General features: G+C 37.3%; 2 non-coding genes and 1 pseudogene across 3 annotated transcripts; all 3 read left to right on the forward strand.

The window, feature by feature from the left end:
• The first annotated feature begins 12,503 nt into the window (after positions 1-12,503).
• On the forward strand, positions 12,504-14,956 carry LOC145010660 (ATP-dependent Clp protease proteolytic subunit-like; annotated as a pseudogene). Its single transcript, XR_013663874.1, has 3 exons — positions 12,504-13,006; positions 13,810-14,103; positions 14,732-14,956. The product of XR_013663874.1 is annotated as an ATP-dependent Clp protease proteolytic subunit-like (transcript).
• A 3,231-nt stretch (positions 14,957-18,187) lies between these two features.
• Positions 18,188-18,261, forward strand: TRNAP-UGG (transfer RNA proline (anticodon UGG)). Its single transcript has one exon. It is a non-coding gene; the product is annotated as a tRNA-Pro (tRNA).
• A 165-nt stretch (positions 18,262-18,426) lies between these two features.
• On the forward strand, positions 18,427-18,500 carry TRNAW-CCA (transfer RNA tryptophan (anticodon CCA)). The gene has a single exon. It is a non-coding gene; the product is annotated as a tRNA-Trp (tRNA).
• Positions 18,501-21,002: the final 2,502 nt, after the last annotated feature.

The raw sequence follows: 21,002 nt of genomic DNA on the forward strand, positions 1-21,002 counted from the left end.
CACACAAACTCTCTCTAGATCACTCAAGACTTCTCTCTTCCTCTCCATCTAAAATCTCGAAATTTGCTTGTGATTCAAGTGGATTCTTCAAGATTATCATCATCCTTTGGTAAGTTTTTCCATGTCTAAGCTTCAAAACTACCCCCTCACATGAGATCTCTTAGTCTAAACAAGTTTCTTTGGTGATCATACTCCTAGAAAACTCCATAAACTCGAGATCTTCATCAAGGGGTGCTAGGGCCGAAAAATCACTTCATTCCTTCCATCCTCTCTTCAATAACCGAATCAACACCCAAGGTGAGCTTCATACCCCCTTGTTTTCGGTTTTTATAAGTTTTTGTGGGGGAGAATACAAGCAAAGGTGTAGATCCATCATTATGTGTATGTTTTGGTTGATTTCTATGCTTATATGTATGTTTTGTATGATTTTGATGCTAGATCTAGTTATGAATTGCTAAAAACCGAGATATATCTTATACTAGCATGAAATATATTACTACATACAAAGTATGCCAAGAAAAATAGCTAAGTGGCTTAACAATACATACATTGGGCTAAAAACTCATTTTTTTTGACATAAATGTTAAAAATACAAAGTTAAAGGGCCCAAAAGGAAATATTTCGAAATCTGATGGGTGAGATGAGTCAAAATAGATTCCATAATGTATTTTCTGAAAATATACCCTTTTGGAAGATCAAAAACATAAATTTCAAGCTTAATGGGCTAAAAATGACAATTTCGGCCCAATAGGGCCCATTATGCGAAATTTTCTGTTTTGGAGGGCCAAAACTGTGTTTTTCTATAAAACAGTGGACTATTAGTGTTACATGTACTTTTCAAAGGTTTAAAATGCTTTTCAAATTTAAAAAGGACCAAAGTTGCAAAAAATTTCCAAATTGGGCCAAAAATGTAAAAATTGCGAAAAAGAGGGGTTATAACCGAGAAAACTGCAATTTCAAGAACTTAAACTGTTTTAAATGAAAAATATGCTGAAAAACATTAATTTCAATAATTTTTGGTGTTAAAATGTCAAGAAAAAATGGTTTAAGGGCTAAACCGGAAATTATTTTACCTAAAGGGGTGAAAAAGTAAATTTACAAAATTAAGAGGGGTTGTAAACAGAAAATTTTCAATGATAATTCAATACACTCGTTGTGAACAAAGATTGACACTACGACTCTCGATAAATTACAATACACAATATCACCAACAATCGTTATTCAACGAATTGATTCGGTCTCGAATCGATAACAAATCCAAAACTACTAACACTACAACGCTCAATACACATATGGAACTCTCGGAACTCTTTACTCTTGTGGAACTACTCAATACGTCGACGTACACTCCTTAGGCCCAAAAGTTGCAAATCATGCTTGTCGAGCCTAGCTAGCCCGTTGACATGATCTTTAGGCCCAATGGACACTTGCTTACATGTAGTTGGGTCTAATACGACTCGACCGCGTGTAAAAGGACTTTCAATGGCAAATATGCTGCTGGTCCCCAAGGGTCCTTCAGTGCTGCTAGTAAAGTCGGGAACTCACGATTGCGGGTTGGGCTTCGGCCCTTAGCAATTGCAATGGTCTTGAACGACGCGGGGAAATACCGAGAGTTTCGCACCTTCTCTTCTTCCCTCCGGTCGTGGGACTACACAAGTCCGGGAGGATTGAGTTGTGTGAATAACTGTGAGTGACACCTAAGGGATCGCTTGTAAGGTTGTCGACTGGACGTTTTCATTAACGGACGTCACAACAATTCACCACGCACTGTATACTCAATGCCTCCGGAGCTCAACGAATACCTCTAACGCAACGAAATAACAGTACACAAACTAAGTAAAGCAAAGTGATAGGAAAACGTCGGGTTTTCCTAGAGTTTTCAGCTAATACACTTACGAATTACATGCCGAATTTTACAACCCGTACGCTTACATCTATAGAAAACAAACAAGCATACTTACGGATCTTCGCATTTTTTTTTACCATACTATTTTCAGAAAATATCGGATTTTTTGGTGGTTTTCGAAACGATACAAACATTGGATTTCAAACATTACTTATGAACTCACCAACATTTCATATGTTGACGTTTTTTTCAAAATACTTGTATTCTCAGGTAACAGATAAAGTGGAGGTTGAATTGTACTCTAAGACGTTTTGCTGTGGTCTAATTTAGTATCAAACAATTATTTTTGAGAATGTAATGTTTTGAAACAATGTAATGAATGTAAACGCTACCAGTTGTATCATTCCAAATGTTGGTGATGTATAATGTTATGTTTCATGTATATGCATTGTGATGGTATTCAATGAGTCACGATAGCCCTCGGACGTTTCCGCCGTCTGGTTCGGGGGTGTGACATCATTCATCATACAATACAACTTGTATGATTCCAAGTTTCTGTCCAATTGAAACTTGGGTGATGAAAAACTTTCTTCATTTCGTAAATTCAGACACTACCACAAATGAAAGAATCAAATCTACTTTCCAATATTGCTATTAATGGAAACATATAAGCAACAATTTTCCACAGATGCCATTGTAAGGATATTTTTAAAATAACTAAAATTAAAACCCTTTTTTTCTTTTATTTTAAAACTTTGCGGAAAAACTTATCCTTACAATCCACATGAAAACCTTGTTGTTATCTATTCATAAGCAATATATTATAACTCTTAAGCAACAACGCAAAATTCTGATTACCGAACCATGTGATCGAAACCCACCTTCGCAATCAGAATCAACATATACTTACTTTAAGCTTCCTATCTTTTCTTTGATTCTTAAAACATCAGCATGTGACCCATTCACATTATGTAATAAGAATCTCCAAATAGGAACTTAATAGAGTTAGACATTGGACTTTACCCGAAGTAGAGTCAAACCTCTTGACTTGATCAACCTTATAACCTTTCAGGTGAATAGGGCAGCTTCGCAACTAATGCCCCTTCCTTTGGCAACAAAACACATGGACCCTTTGGTAATGGCACATGAGACTATCTCTGACTTAGCATTTCTCTTTACCATTTGGTCAACCGAGTTGACTATAGCCGATCCCTTTCCATTGGGAAGAGAAATCTTTTTCTAGATATCCAATGCTACCATTGTCAATGTCCATTTAAGACTTGGGAAGTTGTTCTTTTAATCAAATTTGCTTTACTGGTGTTCCAAATCATTGCTGATTCCACAACACCAAGCAAATAGATAACATCATTAAGGGCCATGTCATAGTCTGTCTCATAGTAGTCCCAAAGAGACTCACTATGTTACTAAGAAAGTGATTGAACATCCAACTTTCACGTGACTTTGACACCCAACTCTCCCGGTTTGTCAATATGTGACTTTATCTCCAAGATGTGAGCACACATAGACTATGCTTGCCAATAGGGATCGAGTGACTTTAAACTTTTCAAGAACTTGTGGGTGAGGGAGAACAATTGGAAGAGGTGGAGGAAGTGAAGCATGATGTTGAGGGACACCATCTTCAAGAGATTTGGGAAGATCATAGTTGTCTGAACCAGACATCTATAATGGGAGAAAATCAAGTTAGTTGATTCAAAGTCCTTAATATAACACCCAATATGAAATATTAAGGCTAGGACCCAACAAAATATTTTATAATTTGGAAGAGGGATGCCGTAATCCAAGCTATAAAATATTTGAAGGTAGGCGAATGACGATTCACCAATTTCCACCATGAAAAACGAAATAATTTATTAGGTTTTAATTGGATTTGAAATTCCTAGATCTTTTGAGATTCATTGAACTTTTCAATGGCATGTTTCAATCTCGAGTGTGCCCTCTCAAATTCATAAACTTTTGGATATTCATAACTTATGAATTTTAATTAAGTGTTTAAAACTTTTAATGAAGAGTCTCTTGGAAATCCATAACTTGAGGACAAGTTATGAAGTCCATAAAAGCATTTATTAGAAAAACTCTTCAAAAGTGTAACTTATGACTTCTTAAAAAAACATTTAAAAGAAAAAACTTTTGGAATTCCATAACTTGAGGACAAATCATGAATTCCACTAAAACACATTAAGATCAAGAATTAACTAACAAACAATTTGTAAATAATTCCTATGATCTAACAAAACTCATATGAACATGAACATCCACATCAACAATTTCAAGAATCATATGAACACATATAAACTTGAAATTTTGATTATTACTTTGAAATTGGTCCACCATCATCATTACTACATCAAAAACAGGTTTTATGAGTCGAAAACAGTTTAAGGTAATGATTCTAGACCAATTCCCGCACCAAAACTCGAAGATATGCTGTCTGGGGGTCCAACTCGTCGAGTGCATGAACCAACTCGCCGAGGTGGATGAATTTTGTCTTGGACTCGTCGAGTCCCTTCATGGACTCGGCGAGTCTGCTGTGCAGACAGCACATAAACTTTGATTTTCAGCGATTTGCATCAAGTATTTAAGAAAACAAGCCTAGGCTCTGATACCACTGTTGGGTTTTAAGCAATCTAACACTTCCTAAGTGTGCATGCAACCCTAATAAACCTTCGATCTATGTTTTCTTCTAAAATACATGCAAATAATAATTTCCAAGGTTTCTTCCTAACTAGCATAGCATAAGATTATGAACCATAAAATTACTACTAGAAATACATACCTTTTTGATGATGGTTGATTGTTTGGAGTTTGAGAGCCAAGTACCAATAATGTGAATGCCTCAAATGGAATCACAAATCACCATAAACACTTGGAAAACTTTGAGAGAGTAGTATACTTTCTTATGAAATCGGCCACCACTAAGTCTCACACAACTAGTGTCTACCCCTTAGAGCCCTATTTCTTGCATCATATGCTTCTTTATATAGTGTGCATGGTTAGGGTGAAACCCTAATAACCCATGTCTTTTCCTTTCAAAGGATCCATGGGTTAAAAGCTCCATGGACTTCCATATTAGCTTAGCCCATTAACAAATGAATATTAGCCCACACTATATAAAATATAATAGCCCATAATTTAATCAGTCTTCTTTTTAATCTCTAAATTAATTCATAATTAATTTAAGACTAAAACTAATTAAATAACATGACTTCATATTAATATATTATAACTTATAATATATTAATAAATCGTAAGTATACAATTCTCATAAAATTATCCATAAATCGTTTGGATGAAATGCAACCCAAATGGACCATGTCGGGTCAGGTCAAGTATGTACCAAATAAGTTATGGACTTAGACACCTTATCCAACAGTTCAGAGCACACCTCACCCTCTGATCAGCAGGGCATGAACACGTGAAGAAACACCCCTCCACGTCTGATAACCATCTCATAGCAACGATTGGATCCTGAACTCCATCAAAGGTGGCATGCTTCGTATTATCGAAGTCTCGATACTGAAACCCTCTACTAGCTCCTCCCCTTGCCGCTGCTACAGCCTCTGTAGCCGCCGCGGCAGCCGTCTCAGTGAGAGTCGCATAGTTCTCATCAATATACTCCACCATGGCGGTCTTGATCGACCCAAACAGTTCCGGCAGCTCGGCCCGGAACAAGGCTGCAACCTCATCATGCAGGATCTCACGAATCCTCACATCCAACTCGCGCGTGCTCATCTGACCGATAACCTCGGGCGGTACTGACCCGCCCGGAACTCCCAATCCTGACCCAGATCCACTCCCAGCATGCCTCGAAATCTCCATACTGAAAATAAACCACAAAATCTCAAACACTTCCTACTATCCCGGGAACCAACTCTCAACCCAACCCGAGAGGTCATGGTTTCCCTGATATGCGTATGGGTCCTGTGCTTTTAGTAGTACGGGCCCATACTACCTTCCACACCTACCCATATTTGTATGAAGTACTACCACAACACCCTAGTGACAAATATATATAGCAAGCGATGGATCCTCACTCCTAGAGGAACACTGGAAATCTCATACAGAGGAAAACCCGAGGCTAGCAGGCATCATAAAACAGGCAACATTATCATGAAATCCTGAAGATCCCTAGCCTAGTACTAGCATGTTGTTCTATCAAAGCTCGAAAACAATTATCATGTATGGTATTTTGGGGTTACTTACTGGCACCGGCTGATCGTACCTCCGCGTCCTCTTTTTACTTAATTTGAAAACCATTTTAATTCTTCTTTTAAAAACTCTCCTTGATTTGAGACTAGATTCACACGAATGTTCCTCCAATTCACTCAAACCAAGGCTCTGATACCAACTTGTAACAACCAAAAATTTCAACACAATTTAAACTTTTAAAAAACAATCCATTTTAATAACGTTATTACAAAAATGTTTTCAATACATTTATTATCAGAGTATTCCCAGAATCATGCCATCAACATAAACACGAGGAGCGGTACGATCACACCTTTGCCTTGCCACGGTCTCCTGAAGAACCTGAAAAACATTTAAACCACAACTTTAAGCCCGAAAGCTTAATGAGATACCCACAAAATACCAACCACATATACGCCCTTCCAGGCTACGACCTTCCGGTCCAAAACATATTGCCTTCCGGCCCATAACATAAATAGCATACATAACATAACAGAACATAGAACAGCCATGTATATTGGGTCTACTGTGTGACTGGTCCGCCGTATCGGCCTTCAGTCCACCCTCCGTGTCTAGCCATGTCCTTCGAGTCTGCAGTGTGGTTGGTCCGCCCGCACCGGACCTTCAACCCACCTGGTCCACTCTCTGAGTCTACAGTATGACTGGTCCGCCCGCATCGGGCCTTCAGTTGGCCTGGTCCACTCTCCGAGCCTCGACACGTCTCGTCCGCCCTCGTGGGGCTTACAGCCTATCCGGACCGCTCGCTAGGCCTTCGGAACAACTAGTCCGCCCTGGGTATCTTGGCCTACAGCACAAAGCAGGACCCGCCTCAACCCAACTCCAGTCCAAACAACCATGTGCACATAACATACAATCATATAACAGTTCATAGTCCACAAACCGATCAAGCAGATCACATAACATATCATTACCCTAACCAGGATACCGACCTAACCGGTCACTAGCATAGCATCACTCTACATATCGGGAAATCGACCTTAACCAGGTCTCTAGCATATACCATCCTAGCTACCAGGATGCACACATATCAAAGCAATAACATAACAACCATATCCGAATCTCAATCCAATAAAGGGTTGGCCTTGGTGCCTTAGACCCTGTCGATATAGTGAGGATAACTCACCTCGCGAATGCCGATACTCTGAACTGAAGAAGCAGACTCTCGAACCACCAACTCACCACAAATCCCGAACTAACCAACATAACAAGCATAAGCATTAGGTCAAACATACTTCCACTTATCGGGCTAAGACCAAAGTCCAAATATTACACAAAGTCCAACATTGGCCCAATTTACCAAATTGGGCCCACCTTACCAAATGGGCCTAGATCCAATGTCCATAACATTAATTGGGCCCAAAATACTCTATTCATAATTTCCAGACTTGGCCCAAACACCAACAACCCACAAATGGCCCAAACTCAAAAGGCCCAAAATGAAAGTCCACAGGAGGAGTATGCTGGGCGTACCCTCCTTGGTACGTTGGGCGTACTGCAATGATCACCAAAAGAATACGGGGCACTGGCCCGCTACGCAGGGCGTACTCTAAGGTTACGCATGGCGTAATTACGAGATTCAATAAGTCTTTCTAACCTCTTAATGACATAAGCTCTTAAGCCCAAACTTCAGATCCTTAGGCCAAATATGATTAGAATCCATAAAGTCTTAAACTTTATCACTTGGGACGTCCATAAGCTCTTAATCCAAGGTCTTAATCCATTAAGACCTATATATCTCACACATGGAACAACTACAACCCTTGGGACCTCATTTTTCTCACTCAAGACCTCTCCAAAGGTCTGAAAGGACAGATAATCTTGACCAACTCGAAATATGCAACAAGGTGAAGACTTTTAGGACTAGAATGGTGTCAAAGCTTCACAATACATAGATCTACACAATATGAATATTAAGCAAGAAGCTTTATACCTCAAACAAGCTCCAAAGGATGGTATCTCTTCAGATCTATAAGCTCCAATCGTCCTTCTTCTTCTTTGACAACTTCTCTTTACTCCTTCAAGCCTTTCTTTTTCGAAAAAGAGTTTTCCAAGGTCAAACACACCCAATAATGGAGGAATACGGGTCTTCTAGGGTTTTCTGAGGTTAAGGATGAGTATAAGGAGGCTAAGGGCTGAACCAACATGTTCCTTATACAGTGGCTAACCCTAAATTAGGGTTTGGAGTTTCTAAGAGTACGCTGGGCGTACTCACCCGGCCAACCCGCATCATTCACCCTATTACGATGGGTGTACGTCCAGCTTATGCTGGGCGTACCCAACCAAACTTCAAAATACATGCATGCATGCCATACATGCATGGGACCTTTTCCCTACTTACTCTACAAAGAACTATAAACAATAATCATCTTCAAAACACCGCGAATCCTCTAATCCAAACCCGCTCCCAAATATCTTTACATTCATACGAGGGTGACGAGAAGCCCAATGCTTCTAACAACATACACCAGCCTGAAACTTTCTCGGATAGAACCCATTTCCCGAAAAAGGACCAGAATTACCCTTCCTCTAAAATCTCAGGGATTCATAATTAAACACTTAAAGAATAGGGTGTTACATTCGGGGCCTTACACCCTATTTAAAGTGTCATAAGCCTCCCCTAGCCTCCCTTTTACTGTTATTTTCCTCCCAAAAACCATGCTTCGAGTGTGAGTGTGTTTCTTGGTGATTTAAGCTTGAAGGAAGGATTTGGTGAAGGGAGCACTTGAGGAAACAAGTTAGAAGAAGCAAAGGACTCATGGGGATTCAAGATCTACCTCTGTGGAGCACTTTCAGAAGGTATTAAGCTGTTCCTTAGCTCATTCCCTTCCAAAACCCTTTTGTGCATGAATTCTAGGAAAGGGGTTTTGTGTTTAAGCCAAGATATGAAGTTGTAACTTCAGATCTGGACTCTGTTTGACCTTGAGGTGCATAAAGTTATCCATTTAGCCTAGCATGAGCCTCCCCTCATGTGTATGATTCAATCCCAAGCTTAGATTTGCTATTTTAAGGCCTTAAAGCGTTGCATGCACGTAAAGTTTGCAACTTTACGTGAAAAGCATGCCTCAGGAGCCTAGATCTTTAATTTGGAAGCATTGCATGGCCCCAAGAGTCTGTATGGCTCGAGATCTGATAGGACTCGGCGAGTCTCAGGGGGAGACTTGGCGAGTCATATGAAGACATGCATGGACTCGGCGAGTTGGATGAACAACTCGGCGAGCCCGATGAACATTGATATGAACTCGACGAGTTGGATGAACAACTCAGTGAGCCGGATGAATATTGTCTAGAACTCGACGAGTTGAAGGAACAACTCGGCGAGTCAAGTAAGATTCCCCAATTGATTCGATGGTCATAAACGTGTCGAGTGGCAAGCAAGGAAACCCGACGAGTGGACCTTAGATTATCAGTCAAGACCGTATGAACTCGGCGAGTCACCTCGATGACTCGGCGAGTAGATGTTATCTCGGGAAACTCGGCGAGTTGCTAGTTGTACTCGGCGAGTTAGGGTCAACATGGACTGTTGACATGATCCTAACTGAAGTGGACCAGGGTGGACTTTAAGGTTAATGACTGGGTATTATATGTCACTTTTAGGTAGTTGAGTTGGAGCAGTTCGTGGGGCATATCCAGTCGAAAAAGTATTAGTTCAGCATTTGTGTCAGGTAAGTCTTCTCACCATACCTATAGGTCTAAGGCACCAAGGCTGGCCCATTATGTGATTATGGTAGATCTACTAGATACTATGTGTTTGCTATGCTATGTGATTGCATGTTGTATGAAGACCCCGGGGGGAGCCCGTGGCATTGGATGTAAGATCATGTGGGGTAGCCCATGGCAGTCTTAGGTGAAGACGATGTGGGGTAGCCCATGGCACTGGATGTAAGACCATGTGGGGTAGCCCATGGCAGTCCTAGGTAAATACCATGTGGGGTAGCCCATGGAACTATTATAGGTTTGATGTATGCATGGTTTATGTGTTATTTGTGTAGCTTTATGGCTATCAGGATATGTGATTGTGTGTGGTATGCTCTGGGAAACTCACTAAGCGTTTCGCTTACAGGTTGTTGATTGTTGCAGGTACTTCGGAGCCTAAGGGCAAAGGCACGACGTGATGGCGTGGCGTGTACTCTACCTCTCTTTTGGACGTTTTGGGGACTCTCTGATGATTTCATTAAAACACAACAATGATGTAATGAATGTGAATTGGAAACAAATGTTTTGAAAACTTATGGAATATGTAATCAGATTACTTATTAAAACGAAAAATTTTCTTTGTAAAATTTGGGATGTTACAATCATTGTGTTTGTTCTGTTTGTTTTCTTTTATTCAAATTTTGAAATTCGCATCCTCAATTGATTGATGTTCATATCTTTTGTTCTTAATTGATGTAGTGTTTTGGTCAAATTTCTTATTTCTTCTTTTCTAATGTAGTGCTTCTTCATATAAATTCAATAATAAAATATCTAATTATTAATATTACGGTAGATGCGAGCATATTAACAGTACAAGTTTCGCTTAGTTTATAGTTGTCATTTTCTTCTCTTTTTATTTCTATTTTCATTTTACATATTTTTTCTTTTTAAAAATTTTGTAAATATCTATGTACATGTGTATGCATGTTTGTGCATCTATGGGATAATCAAGTACCCCTAGACTAAGAGGAATGTATAAACCAATGCTTCCATAGATTCGATCGTGGTTTACAATTATAGCTTCCATAACTGTTTATTTTTTGTTTCTTTTTTGGGGGATCATATCCCGAATAAAGAAAGAGCAAGAGTAACAAAAAAATGACGATGCAAATCAAGATTGGTACCCTATATCAAAAAAATAAAATAGATTCGAAAGACACCAAAGAAATGTTATATCAGCCTATTTGTCTTCTTGTAGTTGGATCTCCAAGTTTTTGGAATGCTCCAAATTCTACTTGAGCATCCAAATCTGGGTCAATACCAGCAAAAACATCTCTAAACAAGGTTCGGGCACCATGACAAATGTGTCCGAAGAAGAAGAGCAAAGCAAATGAAGCATGTCCAAAAGTAAACCAACCCCTCAGACTCCTACAAAAAACACCATCGGATTTCAAAGTAGCACGATCTAATTCAAAAATTTCCCCCAATTGAGCGCGTCAAGCATATTTTTTCACAGTAACAGGATCACTATAACTGACTCCATTGAGTTCACCACCGTAGAACTCAACAGTTACACCTACTTGTTTGACATTATACTTAGATTCTGCCCTTCGAAAAGGATCATCGGCTCTAACAATCCCATCTCTGTCTACCAAAACGACCGGAAATGTTTCAAAAAAGGTAGGTATACGACGTACAAAAAGTTCACTCCCTTCTTTATCTCTAAAAATAGGATGTCCTAACCATCCAACCGCTATTCCATCCCCGTTATCCATTGAGCCCGCCCTGAATAATCCCCCTTTTGCCGGATTATTTCCGATGTAATCATAAAAGGCTAATTTTTCAGGAATTTTAGACCAAGCTTCTGATAAACTTTGATTTTTGGCTAACCCAGCACTAACTCTTCTATATATTTCTTGTTGGAAGTACCCTTAATCCCATTGATAACGAGTAGGCCCAAATAATTCTATGGGGGTAGTCGTTGAACCATACCACATAGTTCCGGCAACAACAAAAGCTGCAAAAAAGACAGCAGCGATACTACTGGAAAGGACAGTTTCAATATTTCCCATACGCAATCATTTGTATAGACGTTGGGGCGGGCGGACAGTAAGATGGAATAGGCTTGCTAATATGCCCAAAGTCCCTGCCGCAATATGATGAGAGGCTATTCCTCCCGGAACAAAAGGGTCAAAACCCTCCACACCCCACGATGGATTTACAGCTTGTACTTTTCCTGTTAGTCCATAAGGATCGGACACCCATATGCCAGGACCATACAAACCTGTTACATGAAATGCACCAAAACCAAAGCAAGCCACACCTGCAAGAAATAAATGTATTCCAAAGATCTTGGGCAAATACAAAGAAGGTTTTCCTGTACGTTCATCAGAAAATATTTCTAGATCCCAATATACCCAATGCCAGATAGCTGCCAAAAAGCACAACCTAGAAAACACAATATGCGCTTCAGCCACACCTTCGTAACTCCAAATACCCGGATTGGTTATAGTCCCCCCCGTGATACTCCAACCACCCCATGAATTGGTTATTCCTAAACGAATCATGAAGGGTATAACGAACATACCCTGTCTCCACATTGGATCAAGAACAGGGTCAGAAGGATCAAAAACTGCTAATTCATACAGGCCATAGAACCGGCCCAACCAGCAACCGAAGTTGTATGCATTATATGAACAGAAAGCAACCGTCCGGGATCATTCAATATAACGGTATGAACACGATACCAAGGCAAAGCCATGGAAATACCCCTTTATGAAAGAAAAAAGACACTACGTAACTTTATTGGATTGGAAATATACTATGACTATGTTATGGACCCCCTCTTTAGTGGATTATTTCAACGCAAGGGTTCATATTTGTTCTATTCTGTTGGTAATAATGGAACAATTTTGTTCGTAGGAACAAAGAGAAGCAGATTTATTCTATACTCGATAAGTACCAATACGCAATGGGGAGGTTAATGCCATTTTATATGAGCGAATGTGCCCATACTTGTTCATCATTAAAGGACACTATTCGTAATAATTTTCCCTTATGTTTTCTGACTTTCTTTATAAATTTTTCTAATTTATGAATAAAATATGATAATAAAATATGATTAGGATAAAGTACAATATTATAAAGATAATTATAAAGATAATAAAGGCTTTGTTACGTTTCCACATCAAAGTAAAATCTAGTACTGAGTTCTTTTTTCTTTCATTTAATGCCTATTGGTGTTCCAAAAGTACCTTTTCGAAGTCCTGGAGAGGAAGATGCATCTTGGGTTGACATATAGTGCGACTTGTCAGATATATTGGGTCATATGGGATTTCCCCGTTTTCTCCCCAATCGAGATATCCTCTGTTTCGCCCACAAAAGATTAATTGAATCATCAAAAATTTGGAGCGTGAAGTGCAATTAGATCCATTTTTGGGGGGGATTCAAATTACTATTATCAATTAGAAGAATTTATGGTTGGCTTAATTGGACTACTACATTGAAGTATCCAGGCTCCGTTTAAAAAAAACCAAGTGATAATATATCTATTTTATATAATAAAGGATTCCTATTTTTATTTGATTTGAAAGAAATCCTTTTTTGTAAGTAGAAGTTATTTCAAACTCTTAATCAATCGAGTAATATGCATGAAGCCGTCAACTATTTTATGGAATGCGTGAATTAAAAAAAAAAAGAAGGCATAAGAAAAAGAAGTGGTACTGGGAGCATTTGTACTATATGTGCAAATCAAAATCGGGCGGATCTTTACCCGGAGTAGAGCATAAACCTAAAAAGATTAAAGAGGCCCATTTAAGAACAAGAAAATAACATCGTGATTTGGATTGAATCGCGATGAAAGAATCCATCAATGAGAAGTTAATTGGATAAGTTTAATGAATTATTTTTTGATATTATACGTTAATAAGGAAAGGAAGACAAACTCGTGTTTAGTGAAAAATAAAAGAAAATCCTTTTTTATAAGTTAGAAGGAACTTGCTATGAAAAAATAAAAAGTATTGGAATCTACACATTGATTCTTTTTTTTTGAACCGTATGCATCAAAAGACGCCTGTACGGTTCCGAAGGGATTTGACCCTAATCAACCGACTTTATCGAGAAAGATTACTTTTTTTAGGTCAAGAGGTTGATAGCGAGATCTCGAATCAACTTATTGGTCTTATGATATATCTCAGTATCGAGGATGATACCAAAGATTTGTATTTGTTTATAAACTCTCCTGGCGGATGGGTAATACCAGGGGTGGCTCTTTATGATACTATGCAATTTGTGCAACCAGATGTACATACAATATGCATGGGATCAGCCGCTTCAATGGGATCTTTTATCCTGGTCGGAGGAGAAATTACCAAACGTCTAGCATTCCCTCACGCTTGGCGCCAATGAGGCTTTTATTTGAGAGAAAAAAGAAGACTATGCCTTCGCAATATGAAATATGAATATTAATTAATAATAGCATGACACTTTGAATTCGATATAAGAAATTTTGTTTTCAAAACATTAGATTATGTATCGAGAGAGTAATATGAGAAAAAGGTATTTCCGATTTTCTTATCGGAAGTCCAGTTCAGCGTCACAAACTTTTTTTCACACCAGAGGTCTCTTAACAATATTTATAGAGCGAAAAAAAAACAAAATTCTTTTTTCCTTAGTTTATTTGATCAAATAAAAAAGCAACTTTGGGATTGCTTAATCACAGACAAATCACAGACAAAAAAATATAATAAAATAAATATATAAAGCAACGGAGCCATCATAGTATTTTTGAATTCCTCCGAAAGGAAGGGTGGTAAGTTGATCATTTACCGATCGGGGTCTGATCGATCCTATTTTTTCTTTATTTGATGTAAGGTAAGGGTCAATTTTATTGTAGAGCCGTATGCAATGCATAATGCCCGTACGGTTGTTCGATTCTATCTTTTTCTCTTGTTATTATTTTATCTTTGTTTTATCTTTCCTTTATCATGCGAAATAAAGAAACCTTTTATTTTCTTATATCATCAGGGTAATGATCCATCAACCTGCTGGTTCTTTTTCTGAAGTAGCAACGGGAGAATTCATCCTGGAAGTGGGAGAACTGCTGAAACTACATGAAACCCTGACAAGGGTTTATGTACAAAGAACGGGCAAACCCTGTGGGTTGTCTCCGAAGACATGGAAAGAGATGTTTTTATGTCAGCAACAGAGGCCCAAGCTTATGGAAATGTTGATCTTGTAGCGGTTGAATGACAATAGCATAGCCGGGATTTCGCATCAATTCGTGATTTGAAATTACCCCTACCGAGTTTCATATTAATATATTATGACTTTTATTTACTATTCTATTCAATAAAAGGAATTCATAATCATGCAGTTAGGATCGATCTAAACCAGTCCATTATGTATATGATTCAACATGCCAACGATTAAACAACTTATTAGAAATACAAGACAACCAATTAGAAATGTCACAAAATCCCCCGCGCTTCGGGGATGCCCTCAGCGTCGAGGAACATGTACTAGGGTGTATGTGCGACTCGTTTAGATCATGAACTAGAAAAAAGGAAAGAGAGCCATGTTCGAATATCAATGATCAAATAGGATAGAACGGAAAACGAACTACATTTCCTATCTAAAAATAAGAAAATGGAGCATATCCCTTTTATTGTGTATGAAATTTATGGTTTCTATTGGTGTAAATCCACTCACCTCAATTCAAGATGAGAAGCAATTCTCCATTGGTAGCAAATGGTTATCCATTAAGCAGATGAAATCTTAGTTAATATAGACCCCTCTTGCAAGAACAGACTAACAGGTCAGCTTACCCAGCCAACCTTCATAATTAAATACCGTTACTGTATAGGTAGATCTCGTTGTGAAAGACCTATTACTGGATAATTCATGGGTAGAGCCGAAGAATGTGAACTATACAAGTTAGCAATAACATTGATTAAATGAAGTAAAGGCTCTGGTGTATAGAGAAGACCTCACCGTTTAAGAAGTAACCATAGAAACGATGGAATCCACTATTTCTTTATCATTGCTATTTTTTTTATTTATTTTTAATACCTAGTCTAGTACAATTTCGTATTTCGAGGCGAAACGCCTATAAAAAAGAAAAAATCGTGGTTGGGAAGGTTATAGTAGCCAAAGCCGTTGGAATTTTTAGTTTATACATTGGAAAATTCTGTTTTGTTATTAATATACTAGGAAAGGGGCAAAAGAATAACCGAAAGAAAGGAAATCTATTAGTTATTCGTGAAAGTTTCATTTATTCAATGACCAGAATTAGACGGGGATATATCGCTCGGAGACGTAGAACAAAAATTCGTTTATTTGCATCAAGCTTTCGGGGGGCTCATTCAAGACTTACTCGAACTATTACTCAACAAAAAATAAGAGCTTTGGTTTCGGCTCATCGGGATACGGATAAGCAAAAAATCAATTTTCGTCGTTTGTGGATCACTCGAATAAATGCAGCAATTCGTGAAAGGGGGGTATGCTATAGTTATAGTAGATTAATAAACGGCCTGTACAAGAGACAGTTGCTTCTTAATCGTAAAATACTTGCACAAATAGCTATATCAAATAGGAATTGTCTTTATATGATTTCCAATGAGATCATAAAAGAAGTAGGTTGGAGGGAATCCACCGGTTAAACGGAGTTTCCCGAAGAATGAACTCCGGGAAGGTCGAATAAAAATGAATAGAATATGATAAGATATGAGAAAGTAGTCAAAATAAATATGAATCAACAAGTTAAATAAAAAAATTTATTCTTCCCAGATTATTATTTGTTTTCTTACGACACGAGAATTCAATCCGGATTCTTGGATTTTTCCAACAAAATATCAATCCCCGTTTGAGTTCGGATGGGAATTCGAATTCAAGTGAATAAAGAGTAAACCTATCTTTTTCTGGCTCTAAGACTAGGAGTTCTAGTGGTCGACTCGGTTCTTTCAAATTGTTTCTCATTATTAAGAAAAGGTAACAAAGATAAAATACGAGCTTGTTTTATAGCAATAGTAATTAATCGTTGTTGTTTCAAGGTCAATCTATTCACTCGTCTAGATAATATTTTTCCCTGTTCACTAATAAATCGACTAATTAAACTCATGTTTTTATAATCAATTCGATCCCCCGATTGGATCGGGGGCAAACGCCTACGAAAAGATCGCTTGGATTTAAGAAATATTCGCTTGGATTTATCCATGGTTTGGTTAGTTTATTTCTTATCCCTAAAATCCTATTTCAGCCGTATCTCTAATTAGAATAAAAAATAGGATTTGGTTTGTTTATAATTATCTTTAACTATGTTAAATATGTTATATATAATGTCATTTTTTCCTTTTCCTTGTAAGATAGATAAGGGCGCAAGTGCTCGGTTCGATCTATTTCTTTACCTCCCCGTGAATCGTATGTTTGTAACAATATGAACAGAATTTTCGCAACTCCAATCGATTAGGCGTATTGTGCCGGTTCTTTTGAGTAATATATCTGGAAATGCCCGTTGATGCCTTATTAACATTAACACCGTTTCGAACACAAGTGGTACATTCCAAAAGAACCGGTATTCGCACATATTTACCCTTGGCCATGAACCTCCTTTGGATTTTTCATTTACTCAACTCTTCCTCTTTCAATCCGAAACGAAAAAGAAGAAAGGAAGGAAAAAACAAAATAGAATTTGTAACTTACTATCCTCTTATGCAAGATTTCACTACAATCAATATAGCAAATAAGATAGAAAGATTTCTAAACTAGATTTCAAATCACAGTACAGTATTTCATATAAGTATCTTATATAATACTCTTTCCCTAGAACCACAGTTTGTATTCTACTTCCATAGAAATTGAATACATAGAAATTTCATATTAATTTAATTCCAACCTGAACCCGAGTCTCGCAGCTGTTGAATGCACTTTTATTCTTTCTCTTTCCTCCCCTATTTTAAAATTTTTTAAAGGGAAAAAAGAGAAAAGAAGGGGGGCTGGTATTTAATTGTATCTCTAATCTTCTTTATTCCTTCCCACGTCAATAACTAGAATGAAAAAAAAGGGAACGTCAACGCATCCGGGAAAAAACGATTAATCTCTTTCAATAAACCTGCCAAAGAACCGAACCATAGAGTACTTAATACCGGTGCTACGGAAAGATATGTTTTTAGATCTCGGATTGAAAAACCTCCTTCATTTTATTGTAATACATAAACATATTGAAATGTACAATCATCCAGTAAATAAGATTGACTTTTTGTTAAATACAGAAAGTCCTTTCTTCCCCAATATTCCCCCAACTCATTTATTTTTCCTAGGGGTTCCATTCCATTTTTCATATAGATAGAAGTATTTTACTATTATTATATGTTAAATGAGAACAAAAAGACGAAATGGACATAAAAATTCTAGATTTTAATAGAGGAGATAACGATGTGGAAAACAAGACAAGAATTCTCTACAATGACACTGTAGACCAATGGAAGGGATGTAGCGTAGCTTGGTAGCGCGTTTGTTTTGGGTACAAAATGTCACGGGTTCAAATCCTGTCATCCCTACCTATTACTGCTCCTTTGAGCAGTAACAAGGGATTTTTTGAGATCAATTCACATTGGACATATCATATAGAATCTTTCATTGTTATGATACTATTATAGTGTATGCATACAAGATGTATTGGGGCCAATCCTTTTATTTACAGTCTTATCTTTTATGATAAGAAAGCGCTCTTAGTTCAGTTCGGTAGAACATGGGTCTCCAAAACCCGATGTCGTAGGTTCAAATCCTACAGAGCGTGATTCGGATCTTCTTCGATCGAATTCGGTTGAAGCACTAACTGGAACGACAATCTGAATTTGACCTCCTGGATATTAAAGAAAGGAGGAGGTCAATCAAAAAAAGATATGTTAATTAATCTAATCAAAGGTCCAACTGATCACCACGCCTATATTGTAAATATGCAGTTACAAATAATCCAGCCAAAGTAATAGGAATTAGACCTAACACGATTCCAAATAGGAAAACTTCAATCATTTCAATTTGTTTGAAAGGAGAAAAAAGAGGTAATATCTATACCTAAATATTAATCTGAATTACCCAAGGTTGTAAAAATCGCTCGGCGGTAGCTCGGCGGTCGACTGGGGCCAAGCGATTAATCGGTTTGGCGGGGATTAATCGGAGGATTAATCGGGGACCATAAATTACTAATAAAACTATATTAAAACTTAATATATCCTAAGAAAAAATAGTATTTGAAAATTTAAAATTTTTAAAATTTGAATTTTTGAAATATTTGGTAATAATATTTGAAAATTTGAATATTTAAAAATTTAAAGTTTTAAAGTTTTGAAAATTTTGGTATAATATTTGAAAATTTGAAAATTTGAATTTTTTAAAATCTTCCCGCCAAGGACCGCCAAGGACCGCCGAGGACCGCCTAGCCCGAGTTTGACCGATATTGACCAATTTCCGCCTAGCACCCCTAATCGTAATCAGTTGCAAACCGCCTAGCGCCTAGGCGGCCGCCTAGACCGATTTTTACAACACTGGAATTACCATGAATCTCAATGACCAAGAATTGGCAATGGACACGGTAAGTAACTATAAATACACAGAAGTTCGCGAAAAGATTTCCTTTTATGAATTGTGCAATGAATTTCAAATCAGTCGTATCTTGCTCAGACCAATAAATAGAGCTGAGGTTATAGTTAAAGTCGTCAGTAGAAAACCGAAATAACTAGTTATGGTAAGCATGAAGGAGCTAAATGAAATATGTTCTTTTTATACATATGTTTATAAAAAAGCACTTACCTGAGTTTCCTTTTTTGCAAAATAGGAGATAAAAAAAAATATACTAATTGAAAGAATAAGTCCAATTGAAAGGTTTTGATTGGTCTATCATTATAGACAGCACTAACAAGGAGAAAGTCACAAATGTATAAAAAAAAATGGATTAATCATCTGTAACATCTACCCATACCGCCAATCAGCGAATTCATTCTTGGATAATTTTTCAACTCAACTTAGAAACGAATAATAAGAACTGGGTCATTTAATTTCGTTTTAAAATGAAAGTCTTTTCGAATCATCATGGAATGAAATTATTAAATTATTCCTCTTTTTATCATTTCTTTTTTTATTATTATTGTATCGAATCAATTTTATATTTTAGAGCGAACAGTAATCTTATAAAACTTTTACTTTGATTTTAACTAATTAGATTCCGTAATAGGTTCACTTATATAATATCTTGAATGAATGAGAACAAAAAGTTATCACATGATCACTCGAAAAAAAAATAGGTGTTTTGGTTCAACTATATTCTAAGACTAGTCATTTCTATTCTATTTTGCTTTAGAAGTTCTATTTTGTATCTTTCCAAAAATCTGCATTTTTGTAGTTAGGTCAAGAAAGAACCTTCCGATTTTGATCTAATACAACACTGCATGCACTATTAGTGATTCCAATTATTTCATTCTTTGTTCTTTTTCGTTTATCGAATAAAATTTGCTATTCTTACTTGTTACCGGACGATTAACCAATTCCTTAAAAGAAAAAAAAAAGATTCCAACAAAAACCGCTTCTACAACTATGAATAACAAAGATTTATAGATCTCACATCTACTTACAATTGTGGGAATATTCTAATCAATTTCATGAATTATTAGAAACTACCTTATCAGATTCATATTTTACCTGATCCTCAGTTTCTAGCCCTAAACTCATAATGGTGAGAAATAGATTATTTTCAATTTAATAATTTTCTATTGAATGGGACATTATTTTACATCGATATACAACAAGTAACGGAAGAAAGAAATTATTTAGCACCTCCTTCCAATACTCATTGAAAGCGCGTTGTTGTGTCAGAAGAAGGATAGCTATACTGATTCGGTATACTCTAAAGACGCCCTCGGTACAATATTGACGATCTCACAAAGATTTTTTCAGTGAATTTCCATTTACTGATCCAATCTTTTACGGAATCGATCCCCTTTTGACTGTACAAGAATATGTGGAGCTCAGCATGTCACAGGAGAACGTTCTTTTGCTGATATTATTACCAGTATTCGCTATTGGGTCATTCATAGCATTACTATACCTTCCCCATTCATTGCGGGTTGGTTATTCGTCAGGTTTAGCTTACGATGTGTTTGGAAGCCCTCGGCCAAACGAGTATTTCACAGAAAACCGACAAGGAATTCCATTAATCACCGGCCGTTTTGATTCTTTGGAACAACTCGATGAATTTAGTAGATCTTTTTAGGAGGCTTCAATGACCATAGATCGAACCTATCCA

Source organism: Lactuca saligna, chromosome 8 (assembly GCF_052625555.1).
Source record: "Lactuca saligna cultivar CGN05327 chromosome 8, ASM5262555v1, whole genome shotgun sequence".
NCBI lineage: Eukaryota > Viridiplantae > Streptophyta > Magnoliopsida > Asterales > Asteraceae > Lactuca > Lactuca saligna.